Genomic DNA, 13415 nt, shown 5'->3' with positions numbered 1-13415 from the left:
TACCCAGTGTGGGTACAGGGAACCAGACTCTGGACTTCTGCAAGAGCAGTATGTGCTTTTAACCACTGGACCATCTCTCCAGCCCTTAATAGAGGATTTTTTAAAAAAATATGTATGTTTCTTATATTATATACTAACCACAGTTTCCCTTCTCACCCCTCTTCCTGCTCCTCTCCACTTACCCCCCCCAACCCATTCCCGATCCACCCCTTGGAAAAGGTAAGGCCTCCCATAGGTAGTCAACAAAGCTTGCCACCCTAAGTTGAGGCAGGACCAAGCCCCTCCCCACTGCATCAAGTCCAAGCAAGGCATCCCACCACAAAGAACGGGCTCCAAAAGGTCAGCTCATGCAGCAGGGATAGATCCTGGTCCCACTGCCAAATAAACCAAGCCACACAATTGTTGCCCACATGCAGAGGGCCCAGCTCTGTCCCATGCAGGCTTTACAGCTATCAGTCTAGAGTCTGTTGGTTCTATATGATGAGAGCTAGGGTAGTCACCAACCAGATTACAGGGCAGAGTCAGTTCAGGCACCCTTTCCTTTCCTGCTAATGAAAGACCCCCGAGGGATGTCTTCCTTGCGAGAGAGGCCCCGAACCCACGAGCCAGACGAAGCCACACTTACGGATGCAAACAGCAAGAGGTTTATTCGAATACACAGGTACCTGGGGCGACAAGGTCTCTCGGAAGACTTGCGCGCTCGTCAGGCTGGGGTGAGGGGTTTTTATAGGAGAGCAAAAGCGCGGGAACAGAAGCGAAAAGCGTGGTTATGGGGATTCATTCCATTGGTCAATTCAAATAAGGCTAAGAGTGCGCGCTCAGTGGCAAATTCTTGACCTTTCACCTAAATACCAAGGAGGGGGTTGTCCAGGAGCTTCACAGGACAAAAGGCCTCCTCCCCCTTATTCTAATGCCTTTCATTCCAACATTCAGGGTGGTATCTTTTCTTTTTTTCCTTTTCACTAGGAGTCTTAGCTGGGGTCTTCCTTGTGGATTCCTGGGAATTTCCCTAGCACCAAGTTTCTCCAAGAGCGGGCTTTTTTTTTTCTTTTTTTAAGTTTATTTATTTACTATGTATCCAGTGCTCTGCCTGCCTGTAGGCCAAAAGAGGGCGCCAGATCTCGTTACAGATGGTTGTGAGCCACCATGTCCTTGCTGCGAATTGAATTCAGGGCCTTTGGAAGAGCAGTCAATATTCTTAACCTCTGCACCATCTCTCCAGCCTCAATAAAAGACTTTTTAAAGGTAATAAAATCAGTGGTCTGAGAACGGAGGTGCCAGGCCTTCCCAGTGTTACTATTCCAGATCATCGGAAACTCGCAGAGACGGGAACACTGACTAGATGACGTGAGGACGCAGAGGCCATCGCACAGGGCTTTATTTTACTGAGGTTCTCCTGCTTCTGACTCCAGAGTGCTGGGATCAAAGGCGTGAGCCACCACACCTGACCTCAGGGTTTTACGTGAATGAGCCTTACCTAGACTCTGATACAATTGATAAGGCTAGTGCTAGAGCCCGCAAAGAAGTGGTGATCAATCACATGTGCCAGGATGAGAGATGTTTGCTCATTCATGTTCTCTGTTAGTTCACACATGATTAAAGAATGGTAATATTTTGTCTTAATCCATCGCAACCATAGAGTAACTTATCAGATATAAGCATTCTGTGCAATTATTTATTTTAAGCAGGTCACTAAGGCTTAATTGTGAGTTCCAGGCTAGCCAAGGCTATACAGTGAGTGAGACCTGTCTCAAACAACAGCAACAGCAACAGCCCATAAACAAAGAACCTACAGCTGAAATAAGGCTTGTACGAAAAATGAGAGCACACCCAAGGACTCCCGACAGAAGCTTATGTAGTGCAAGAAGTGCATTCTGGGTTGGTAGATGCTCAGTGGGAAAGGCACTTGCCACACAAGCATGAGAGCCTGAGTTCAGATGTCTGGAACACACAGAAACCTGGATGTGGTATCTCACGTCTGTAGTCTCCGTGCGCCTCTGTCCGAACGGGAGGTGGGGACAGGAGAGGCCCAGCCAGCCTCCTGCGTGCAAGTGAGGAATGATCCAAGAGGGGCTGTATCAAACGAGGCAGGAGGAGATGAAGGACACTCGAGACTGTCCTCTGACCAACACCTGCACACCGTAGCACATGTACACCTGTGCGCCACTGTCGTAAACCACATTTTGGGGTGACTTCTGTTACAGTCCTATGGTTCTGTCCCAGAGTAGGGGCGTGTGGATTAGAGGCAGGCAGATGTCTGTGAGTTCAAGGCCAGCCTGGTCTACAGAGCAAGTTCCAGGACAGGCTCCAAAGCTACACAGAGAAACCCTGTCTCGAAAAACAAAAAAACTAAAACAAACAAAACAAAGGACTGTCTAAACAAACAGTTTGAGTAAATAGTAGGAGAACATTCTTGTCTTCAGTGACTTCTATGTGTGTTGTTGGCTATGAGGTCCATCAAAAGTTCCAGTCTCTTAGAATGTAAGACATATTTTCAGAATATTGCATTGCTGCAAAAAAAAAGTATACAAATGAGGCCATGGGGGCTGGAGAAATGACTTAGAGGTTAAGAGTACTGGTTGCTCTTCCAAAGGTCCTGAGTTCAATTCCCAGCAACCACATGGTGGCTCACAGCCACCTATAATGAGACGTGGTGCCCTCTTCTGGCCTGCAGACATACATGCACTCAGAACACTGTATACATAATAAATAAATCTTAAAGTAAAATAAAATTCATTTAGCTAGGCAGTGATGGTGCACGCCTTTAATCCCAGTACTTGGGAGGCAGAGGCAGGTGGATCTCTGTGAATTCGAAGTCAGCCTGGTCTACAAGAACTAGTTCTAGGACAGGCTCCAAAGCTATAGAGAAACCCTGTCTCAAAAAAAAAACCAAAAACAACAATAACAACAACAACAACAACAACAACAGCAAAACCAAAACCCAAAACCTCCCAAAACCCCAAATGAGGCCACTATGTATTTCTAGAGATCCTATAGTTTCTAAAGACTGCATAAAACATTTTGATTATGAGTTCTGTGTTGGCTATTTTTTTAAAATATTTATTTATTTATTTAGTATACAATATTCTGTCCCAGGCCAGAAGAGGGCACCAGACCTCATTACAAATGGTTGTGAGCCACCATGTGGTTGCTGGGAATTGAACTCAGGACCTTTGGAAGAGCAGACAATGCTTTTAACCGCTGAGCCATCTCTCCAGCCCGGCTAATTTTTTTTAAAGATTTATTTATTTATTATGTATACAACATTCCTTCCCTGTGTGACTGCAGGCCAGAAGAGGGCACCAGATCTCATTATAGATGGCTGCGAGCCATTATGTGGTTGCTGGGAATTGAACTCAGGACCTCTGGAAGAACAGCCAATGCTCTTAAACACTGAGTCGTCTCTCCAGCCCTGTGATGGCTATTTTTTTTGTTGTCAATTTGACTACACCTGGAATTAACTAAAACTGAAATGAGTTTTGGAGGTGCAAAGACACATCATCTGAAATCTGGATCTTGTGAGGTGGGAAGATCCACATTAATCTGGGCCATACTTTCTGCCAGTCTATAAAAGGACATGGAAGACAGAAACATGATTTTTTCTTACTTGCTCTCGTTCTTGCTGGCAGTTTAATTCCTTCACTGGTATTAGAACCTTCTTCAGGATTCTGATGTATACTGAAGATCAGCAGAGTCATCCAGCCTTGTATTTTCCACTGGGAGACAGCCATTGTTAGAATAATTGGACCATAACCTGTGAGTCACTCTAATAAATCCTCCTTTTAACTGGGTAGTGGTAACACACCCCTCTAATCCCAGCACTTGGGAGGCAGAGGCAGGCAAATATGAGTTCAAGGTCTGCCTCATCTACAGATCAAGTTCCAGGACAGCCAGGGTACACAGAGAAATGTCTCAATAACAAAACAAAATTAATTCTGTTTCTCTGGAGAACCCTGACTGATACAAGTTCCCAGCAATCGTATTAACTAGCAGTAAGTCCCAGATTTAGCAGTGTTCTTGCTCTAATTGAACTTTATCTAACACTTGCTACTATGTTTTAAATATTCCATAACCTTGAATTTTTATGGTATTATCAATACTACATCACTTAAGAATGTCTTGTATTTTTGTCACATGCTTTTCTTGTTGGGCACGTTATTTTGGCCTCCTTGGAAAAGTCACGCCGTGTGGGCGGGTTTGTGGTGGCCATGTGTTCTTGCGGCACCAGCATGAAGCTGGGCAGTTGGTGCTCTGGAAACACTCGATCCAGTGTTTGAACAGAGAAAGTTATTTGTATGAAAACTGAGAGTCGGAATCCGGTTTATCCCCAGCCAAATGAAGAGAGACGGTGTAGTTAATGCCTGCCAGCCTTTTTCCTTCTCCTCCTTCCTCCTTCCCTCTCATTTTTAGGGAATCCAAGAGAGCCTCTGACGTGGTGTGTGGGTGGAATAGGTGGAGCCTTTAGGGACTTGAGTTTCAAGGCCGCCTCTATCTGTTCTACTGAAATACTATCTACTCTGCTTCAGGATTAACAGAGTCTAGTACAGTGGGGAGTGCATTGGAATGGAGGAATTCACATGGGATTTCTTAATAAAAGATTTTTTTTTATTTTTAAATTGTGTGTGTGTGTGAGTGTGATGGGACTTGTGCATGTGACCTCTTGCAGGTCAGAGGCATCAGATTTTCCTAGAGCTGGAATTACAGGTAGTTGTAAGCCATTTGATGTGGGTGCTGGGACTTGAACTCTGGTCATCCGGAAGAGCAATATGTGCTCTCAACCACCGAGCTACATCTCCAGCCCTTATAAGTTGTATTATAAATTGCAAACTATCCTTGGGATTTATAAAATATAGTAAAAGCTACATCTATTTTAATAGTTTTTTTCATAGCTAACAGGTACTTCTCAGAATCCAAGTCTCTCAAAAAGGGCATGGCCAGGCCCCTCCCATTCTGGTCTGTCACACCGCTGTGATGAAATCGCTACAGGAAAAACAGAACATATTTACTGGACCTGCATCCCAGTGATCCAGGTTTCAGCCTTCTCAATAGTGGCCTTGTCCAGGGAGTCTTACTTCATTTCTGTGGTGTGTGTGTGTGTGTGTGTGTGTGTGTGTGTGTGCACGTGCGTGTGTGTGCGTGTGTGTGTGTGCGTGTGTGTGCGTGCGTGCGTGTGTGTGCGTGCGTGTGTGTGCGTGTGTGTGTGTGTGCGTGTGTGTGTGTGTGTGTGTGTGTGTGCTAGGGATTGAAGCTAGGACCTTGCAGATGCTAGACAAGTACTCTACCACTGAGTGGTTGCCCCAGTCCTTTTTAATTTTCTTTGTGAAATAGGGTCTTACCAAATCCCTCAGGTTGGCCTTTGTCTTAGGATTTTTTATTGCTGTGAAGAGACATTATGACCACGGCTACTCTTATAAATAAAAACATTTAATTGAGGTGGCTGGCTTACAGTTTCAGAGGTTCAGTCCACTATCATCAGGATGGGGAGTACAGCTGCTGCAGGCAGATGTGGTGCTGGAGTTGAGAGTCCTACATCTTGACTCAGAGGCAACAGGAAGTTGACTTGCTGTGACTGTCACAATGAAGCTTGAGAGACCTCAAAGCCCACTCCCACAGTGACACACCTTCTCCAGTAAGGTCACTTAATAGTGCCACTCCCTTTGGGTGCCATTTTCTTTTAAACCACCACAGCCTTGAAATTATTCTGTAACACTGGTAGTTTTCAAACTTGTGATTTTCCTGTCTCAGACATCTGAGTCCTTGGATTACAGGTCTGTGCAACCATTCATAGCCCGACCTTCCCACTGGCTTCTCAGTACATCTCCAGCTACATGGCTCTCCACTTTTAATAAAGAACTTTTAATAAAGAGCCACTGCCACCTTCAGGACCGAGCCATAGATGCCTTACATGTTTCATCCCAAGTCCTTTGCCTGGTATCTGTGAATCTGAGAGCTAGGACCTGAGCATCATGCTTTGCTTAGGAGCAAGAGTAGTGGCTAAGGATGTAGCTCAGTTGGTTGAGGGCTTGCCTAGCATGCATGAAACCCTGAATTTAGTCCCTGGTACCAAACCAAACAAAAATCTGCTGGTATATACCCGTAATCCCAACTCTTGGGTCAGCATCAGCTACATAGCAAATTCGAGGTCAACTTGGGCTACACAAGAGCCTGTCCCAATTCCAGACAAATAAACGAGAATGGGAGCGGAACTCCTGCTTGCCCTCCTTTCCCAGTCCTCTTCCTAGCGCTTTTCCTTAGATCACATGATTAAACAAACGAGTGGCTGTTTTTCTTACTAATGAGATATTGATAGCCTTGCCATCTCGCTGAGGAAGATGGCACTCCCTAACAGGGCTCCGATTCTAATTGGCTGTGATTTCCATCTTGGATTCTGGAAAGGCATGCCTTCTACTCTGATGAAATTCACCCGAGCAGCTAATTGCATTCCTTTTGATTTTAGTGTCTCTTTGACAGATGAGCGGAATGAGTTTGGCATTGCATCCACAACTTCTAAGAAAATGGTTTCTAAATTGAAAATGCAATAAAAGATAAAAATTATTATTTTTAATTTCTTGAACCTTCCAAAGTAATTTATTTTTTGTCTATCAGGCTGTAGGACTGAATGGAGGTGACAGGGGCTATTGAAAATTGCGTGTTGCCGGGCGGTGGTGGCACACGCCTTTAATCCCAGCACTTGGGAGGCACAGTCAGGTGGATCTCTGTTAGTTTGAGGTCATCCTGTGTAGGTACCCAGGTCTTTTTCCCTTTTCTTCGTGGCGATTTGTAGGGCTGTTTGACCTCTGGCTCCCTGGCCTCTCTGCTCTGCACTGGCCTGAGGGTATAGCTTAGAAAGAACTTGGCTCTCTTTTGTTATGGTAATTCCACCTGTGAACAAGGTTCCAGCTGCGGCCCTATACGCCTGCCACGCCTGCCTCCAGCAGCTGATTCTGCCTGAGGCGCCTGTCATCCTCTCCCACTGCTCCTGATGGGAGGGGGCCTTGCCCTTTTGCCCCCTTTGCCCACTAATATAAATACCCGGCTTGAGTTTAATAAAGTTGCCATTTGCTCTTTGGTGAATGAGCAGGTCTCTTTGTGTCTGTGTGTTTAAACCCTTAGGACAGTCCTCCATTCTTGTGGACTCAAGTCAGGAAAGCCTGTTTCGAGGTCTGGGCATTCACAGAAAAGTGCGGAGGCTAACAATCCTGGTCTACAAGAGCTAGTTCTAGGACAGGCTCCAAAGCCACAGAGAAACTCTGTCTTAAAAAAAAAAAAACAAGAAAGAAAGAAAAAAAGAAAGAAAAGAAAAAGAAAATTGCATGTAGTAAGGGCTGAAGAAATGGTTCAGCAGTTAAGAGCACATACTGCTCTTCCAAGAGACCCCAGTTTGATTTCCAGAACTCATGTGGGTGACTTGCAAACACCTGTAACTGCAGCTCCAGGGGGATCTGTGTACATACCTACACAGAGATATACACAGAGAAAAAAGAGAGAAAGAAAATAGCACACAGTGAATCCTTACACAGAATCCAGGGAGCCTCCAGAGACAAACAGAACTTATTAAGTATATGCAGTGTCCAGAGATCAGTGAACTGGGGTCTGGAGAAAAATTTATACATTTCCCATGTGGTCACTGAAAATTCCTACTATTGCCTGAAAACAGAACTGCTTATGTTTTAATCAGGGTTTCTTTTGTTTGTTTGTTTTTTCAGACAGAATTTCTCTGCATAACTCTGGCTATCCTGGAATTCACTCAACAGACCAGGCTGGCCTTGAACTCAGAGATCCGCCTGCTCTGCCTAGGTCTCTGAGTGCTGGAATTAAAGGCATGTGCCACCATGCTGAGCTTTAATCAGGGTTTCTGACTGTTGTCATTAAATACTAAAGACTGGCTTAGTTACTTTCATATTGCTGTGAAGAGACACCATGACCAAGACAGCTTACAGAAAGAAGTGTTTATTGGGGCTTATAGTTTCAGAGGTGAGTCTATGACCATCATGGTAGTGGGCAGGGCAGGAGGCAGGCAGACAAGGTGCTAGAGCAATAGCTGAGAACTTGCATCCTGAAACAACCATGAAGCAGAGAGATAGCCAACAGGAAACCCTCAAAGTCTGTCTACAGTGACACGCCTCTTCTAACAAGGCCTCACTTCCAGCTCCTCCTCAATCAGTTTCATCAGCTAAGGACCAGATACTCAACCACATGAACTTATGGGGACTATTCTCAAAACACCACAATTACCAAGGCAACTTTTAAAGGTAAATATTTAATTTGGTTTGTGGTTCCAGGGGCTTGTATCCACTATGGGGTGGGGTGGGCGGGGGAGTAGAGTGAAGGAGTGGCAGCTGAGAACCCATATCTGGAACTACAAATAGGAGGCAAAGAACACACCTTGAGGATGGTGTGAGTCTTTTGAAACCTTACAGCCCACCCCCATCTCCTCCAACAGGGTCATACCTCTTAGTCCTTACCAAGCAGTTGTACCAGCTGGGGACCAAGTATTCAAACATATGAGCCTATAGGGGCCATTCTCATTCAAAGGGGCATAGTTTACAAATATAGGAAATTAACGTACATAAATATTAGGTAATAAAGTAGAGTTTCAGATAAGTAAGAACCAACGTTTTAATACTTTTTAATAGTCTTCAAATTGAATAGAAATTTGCTAAGTTGACATTTTTCATAACCAGTGCACAACAGCTATTTTTCTTCTTAGTGTGGTACATGCTTGAATATTTTTTCCTTGAATATGTTACTTATGATTGTAGTTCTTTTTTTTTAAGATTTATTTTATTTTATGTGTTTGAATGTTTTGTCTGAGTATGTGTATGTGCCTGGGGCCCATGGAGTTCAGAAGATGTTGGATCTCATCATCTTGGAGTTGAGCCGGAGTTGTGGATGGCTGTGAGTCACCATGTGGGTGCTTGCAATTGAAACTGGATCTTCTGCAAGAGCAGGAAGTTCTCCTGGTCACTGAGCCGTCTCTCCAGCCCTTGACATAGTTCTTATTTATTCTATATACAGGCTTGGTTTGGTTATACATTATTATAAGGTCCTACAAAGTTTGTTATTACCTACATTTTTAGTTTTTTCACGTATCTTTATAGCAACATTGTCCAACAGAAATGTAATGCAAACTGCATTTTGATTTTTACTTTTGCTTGTAGAATTTGTATTAGTTTATATATACTATATATGCTAAATACTATATATCTATACCGTATATAACAAATATATACTGCACACATATATGATAGTATGTATATCATATATATGATATCACACACATATTTGAGACAGGATCTCCTGTACCTAAGATTGCTTTGAACTCAATATGTAACTGAGAATGACATTGAGCTCCTGATCCTCCTCCCAAATGCTGGGATTTTAGGTATATGCCATTTAGCTGCAGTTTAACCTTAAAAAAAAAAGCTGGTAAATTGCAATGGCTTTGTCAGGTGCTATGTTGCTGGTGTCTTGGTGTTTTGATGCTATTGGTGATTTGCAGTTTCATCACATCTGTTGCAAGGTGAAAGTACAACTCTAGAGTCTGTCTGGTAAGACCGTCATCGTTTTGGAAGCAGCCCTTTGATACTATCAAGACCATGATGGCTTGTTGGGTGTGGTGGCATGTGCCTCAATCACATCTCTCAGGAGTCTATTTGAGTTCCATGCCAGCCAGTGCTAAACAGGGAGAGTTTGAAAACAATCTGAAGGCAAAGATCCAAGAGCCAGGAGAAAGAAAGCATCCCCCTGGACCAGCAGAGGCTCATCTCTACAGGCAAGCAGCTGGAAGATAGTCATATTCTTTCTGGCTACAACATCTACGAAGCTGACTCCAACTTGTCCTCCCCCTGAGGGATGGCTAGTAATTCATCAGTCTGCATTCCCTGTGGCATCTACTCTACAATATAGTCAATTGTCCTGACTTAAGTTTAGAAATTATTTATTTCAGTAATAGCTGAACCTTTGTTAAAAATGTTGAGAAAAGGATTGGAGAGATGACTTAGAGGGTAAGAGCATTGACTGCTCTTCCAGAGGTTCTGAGTTCAATTCCCAGCAAACAAATGGTGGTTTACAACCATTCATAATGAGATCTGGTGCTTTCTTCTGGTGTGCAGGCATACACGCAGGCAGAACACTATAATAAATAAACCTTAAAAAAGTTGATAAAGGTTTTATTGCATAGTGAACACAAAAAAGAAAAAGATAAATTAGTCAGGTAGTTGTGGTGCATGCCTTTAATTCCAGCACTCAGGAGGCAGAGGCAGTCAAATCTCTGAGTTCAAAGCCAGCCTGATCTACAGAGTGAGTTCCAGAACATCCAGGGCTACACAGAAAAATCCTTTCTTAAAAAACAAACAGAATCTTATCAATATATCTACTTAGTTAAACACACACACACACACACACACACACACAATTTAACATTTATAGTCAAAAGTTGGAAACACCAGGTGATAGTTTACATTCTTTCTTCTATAGCAAATTTTCAGTATTTGGTAGCTTGCTGTTACAGCACATTCTGTTTTAGACTAACTACCTTGCAAGTCTTCAAGGGTCACACGTGGCTGGCAGCATTAGAGAAGTCTACACAGAAAATCTACATTCAGATTACTCCATTATGTACACATGAATGATGCTGTTTCTTTTCCTCTATGCCTGCCTACCAGGTTGATTGTTTCTATACAGACAGCTACAGAGACTGTTCGCCTTCACCTCCACCCTTTCTACAGTAAGGAGTCATTGCAGGCTTACTTTCAATAGTGTCTTTGTGGACGGGATGCTACGTAGCCAACATTTCCAAGGAGCGCTATGAAGATGCTTTATACATATCAGCTCGTGATCTCAAGTTAATTCACAGGATCCTTATGATTTGCTTTTATGACTGATTTTTTTTAAATTTTTTTCCAAGGTTTATTTATTTGTTATGTATACAGTGTCCTGTGGGTATGTATGCCTGCATTCCAGAAGAGGGCACCAGATGGTTGTGAGCACCATGTGGTGATTGGGAATTGAATTTAGAAGAGCAGCCAATTCTCTTAACCTCTGAGCCATCTCTCCAGTCCCATTGCTGATATTTTATAAATGGGAAGCTGAGGTTTACATGGTTGTGGAGTTTGCTTAAAGTCATACAGTTTTAGGCCTGCAGTTCAGTGAAGACTCTGATTCAAGATCCATGATCTTTGATTTTCGACTTGATAAGCACAGTATATATGTGGAAAAATGAATACATAATTGTCTGTCAAATTATAAAGCCTACAGTATCCACACCAAGACATAGATGGTGTGTAGAATTCTAGCCTGCCTCTTACCAATCTTAGCTCCCCTTGTATAGGGATTTTGCAGGTTGTGTTTGTCACACTCTATGGAAACCAGTTCCTGAGTTTTTGTTAAAAAAAAAACTTTAAAAAATTCAGATTTATTCAATTTATTATTGTGTGAGTATGGTGTGTGTGTGTGTGTGTGAATGTAAGCATGAGTGTCACAGCGCATGACTGGAGGGCAGAGGGCCTCTCCTTCTGCAGTGGGCTCTGAGGACTGAAGTCCCCTCAGCAGGCCTGTGCATTTTCTTCTGGCTGGCACATGCCCTGGCCTTTGAGTTTCCTTTTGTTTTATCTCTTACATGTGTGTTTTCCTCTATTTTTCTTCACAGTTTTTTCTAAACATTTACTTATTTAGTAGGGATGTGGGTGTGTGTGAGGATGTGGTTTTGGATGAGCTGCAGCAGGTGTGTGAAGGCCAGAGGAGGACAACTTGTGAGGGTTGATTCTCTCTTTACACCGTGAGGGACTTATCTGAGACTGGCAGGCTTGTAGGCTTGGAGGTGAGTACCTTTTTACCTTGAGCCATCTGTTTAATCCCAGATGGCTCGTTTTTCTAACACAATGCATTTAGGTTCATCTGTATTATTGCTTGCAGTTCATTCCTTTCCCCAACTCACTGCATTTTAGTTCCTTGCAATGAAATACAAGAAACCCCTTATGAACTTGTCAGCACTTAAAATTGTCAGCCGTTTTGTTTTAGCTGTTGTAGGGTTTTCTCACCATGATTTGACTTTTCTCATTTTCACATGTGGTTGACCCCCTTTCATGACAGTGAACACCAGTTATTTGGATTTTTTCCTTAGTTAGGGGCCAATCTGAATCCCTCTTTCCTTCTCCTCCCCTCTTCCTCTGCTCCTGCGGTGTTGATGATCAGACTATTTAATTCTCACACATGCTAGCATTGTACCACTGAACTCTTTTTTCCCCCCCTCAAATCTTTTTCTTGTGATTAAAATTTAAAATTCTTTATATAGTCTGAATGCAAGGCCTTTCTTGGTTATGCATATTGCAGCGGTCTACTCCACTCTAAGGCTTGCCTTTTGTCTGCTGCTGTTGAAACTGTGTCTTTCCCAGGCTGGCTTTGATATCCAGACCCTCTGGATTATTCTTATTATTTTTTTGTGGGGTGTGTGTGTGTATCTGTCAGAGAGAGAGAGAGAGAGAGAGAGAGAGAGAGAGAGAGAGAGAGAGAGAGATTTTATGAACGTGGGATTTTTGCCGGCCTGGACATCATTGTACCGCCTGCATTCCTTGTGAGGCCGGAAGAGAATAGTCTGATATCTGGAACTAGGGTTACAGATGGCTGTGAGCCACCACGTGGGCCATGGGGGCTGAACCTGAGTGGTTTGCAAGAACAAGTGCTCTTAACCACTAAGCCATCTTTCTAGCCCTATATTTGATTTCTTAATGTGTGCTTTTTATGTGTGTTGGGCATTTAATCTAGGGTCATATGCTTGCTAAGCAAGTGTTCTACCACTGAGCTGCATTCCCAAACCTGAAAATCTTTGATAAAAAAGTATTAACTTTGTTGAACTCTTCTTAATTATAATAGTCTGTGTACAAATTGTCTTGTATTTGCAGTGTGCATACATAATTATACCATATGTGAAAAGAATATCTTAAAAATACTTTATTTGTATTTATGAAATTGTGTGTGAATGTGCTGCTCTGCAGAGGCCAGAACAGGGTGGAATCCCCTGGAACTGGAGTTCCGGGAGGTTAGAAACCTCTTGATGTGGGAGCTGGGAATCGAACTCTGGCATTCTGGTTCTCAGCAAACTGAACTGCTGAGCCAGGTCTTAAGAAACCTTCAGGAAAGAATACTTTGTTTCTACTAATCTTTAGTCCTTTTATTTTTCTTACCCTTCTGCATTGTGTAAGGGCCTTCAGGAACAAGGGGCACACTTGCACTCTGTACCAGTAGGATGTCCAGCGTCAGCCAACAGCATCTGGAGGGTTATTTTTCTGGTGGAAGGTCGGTAGTAGGACGCGGAGACTCCAGTTCCAGGTCAGGACGCTGCGTCTTTTCTAGTCTGCGGCGCCTCTTGGTTGCCAAGCAACGGCGTCACCCGCAGCCCCTGGGCTAAGAGCGCG

The 13415-nt window shown here is 43.4% G+C and overlaps 1 long non-coding RNA gene across 1 annotated transcript; it reads right to left on the bottom strand.

The window, feature by feature from the left end:
• Window positions 1–1130: 1130 nt before the first annotated feature.
• Window positions 1131–13354, bottom strand: LOC146894421 (uncharacterized). The gene is made up of 3 exons (XR_015002483.2): window positions 13185–13354; window positions 3608–3716; window positions 1131–2510 (listed from the first exon to the last, which is right to left on the bottom strand). It is a non-coding gene; the product is annotated as an uncharacterized LOC146894421 (long non-coding RNA).
• Window positions 13355–13415: the final 61 nt, after the last annotated feature.

This window comes from Myodes glareolus, chromosome 6, assembly GCF_982192425.1.
Source record: "Myodes glareolus chromosome 6, mMyoGla1.1, whole genome shotgun sequence".
In the NCBI taxonomy this organism is placed as follows: domain Eukaryota; kingdom Metazoa; phylum Chordata; class Mammalia; order Rodentia; family Cricetidae; genus Myodes; species Myodes glareolus.
This window is presented reverse-complemented; position numbering and strand designations above follow the sequence as displayed.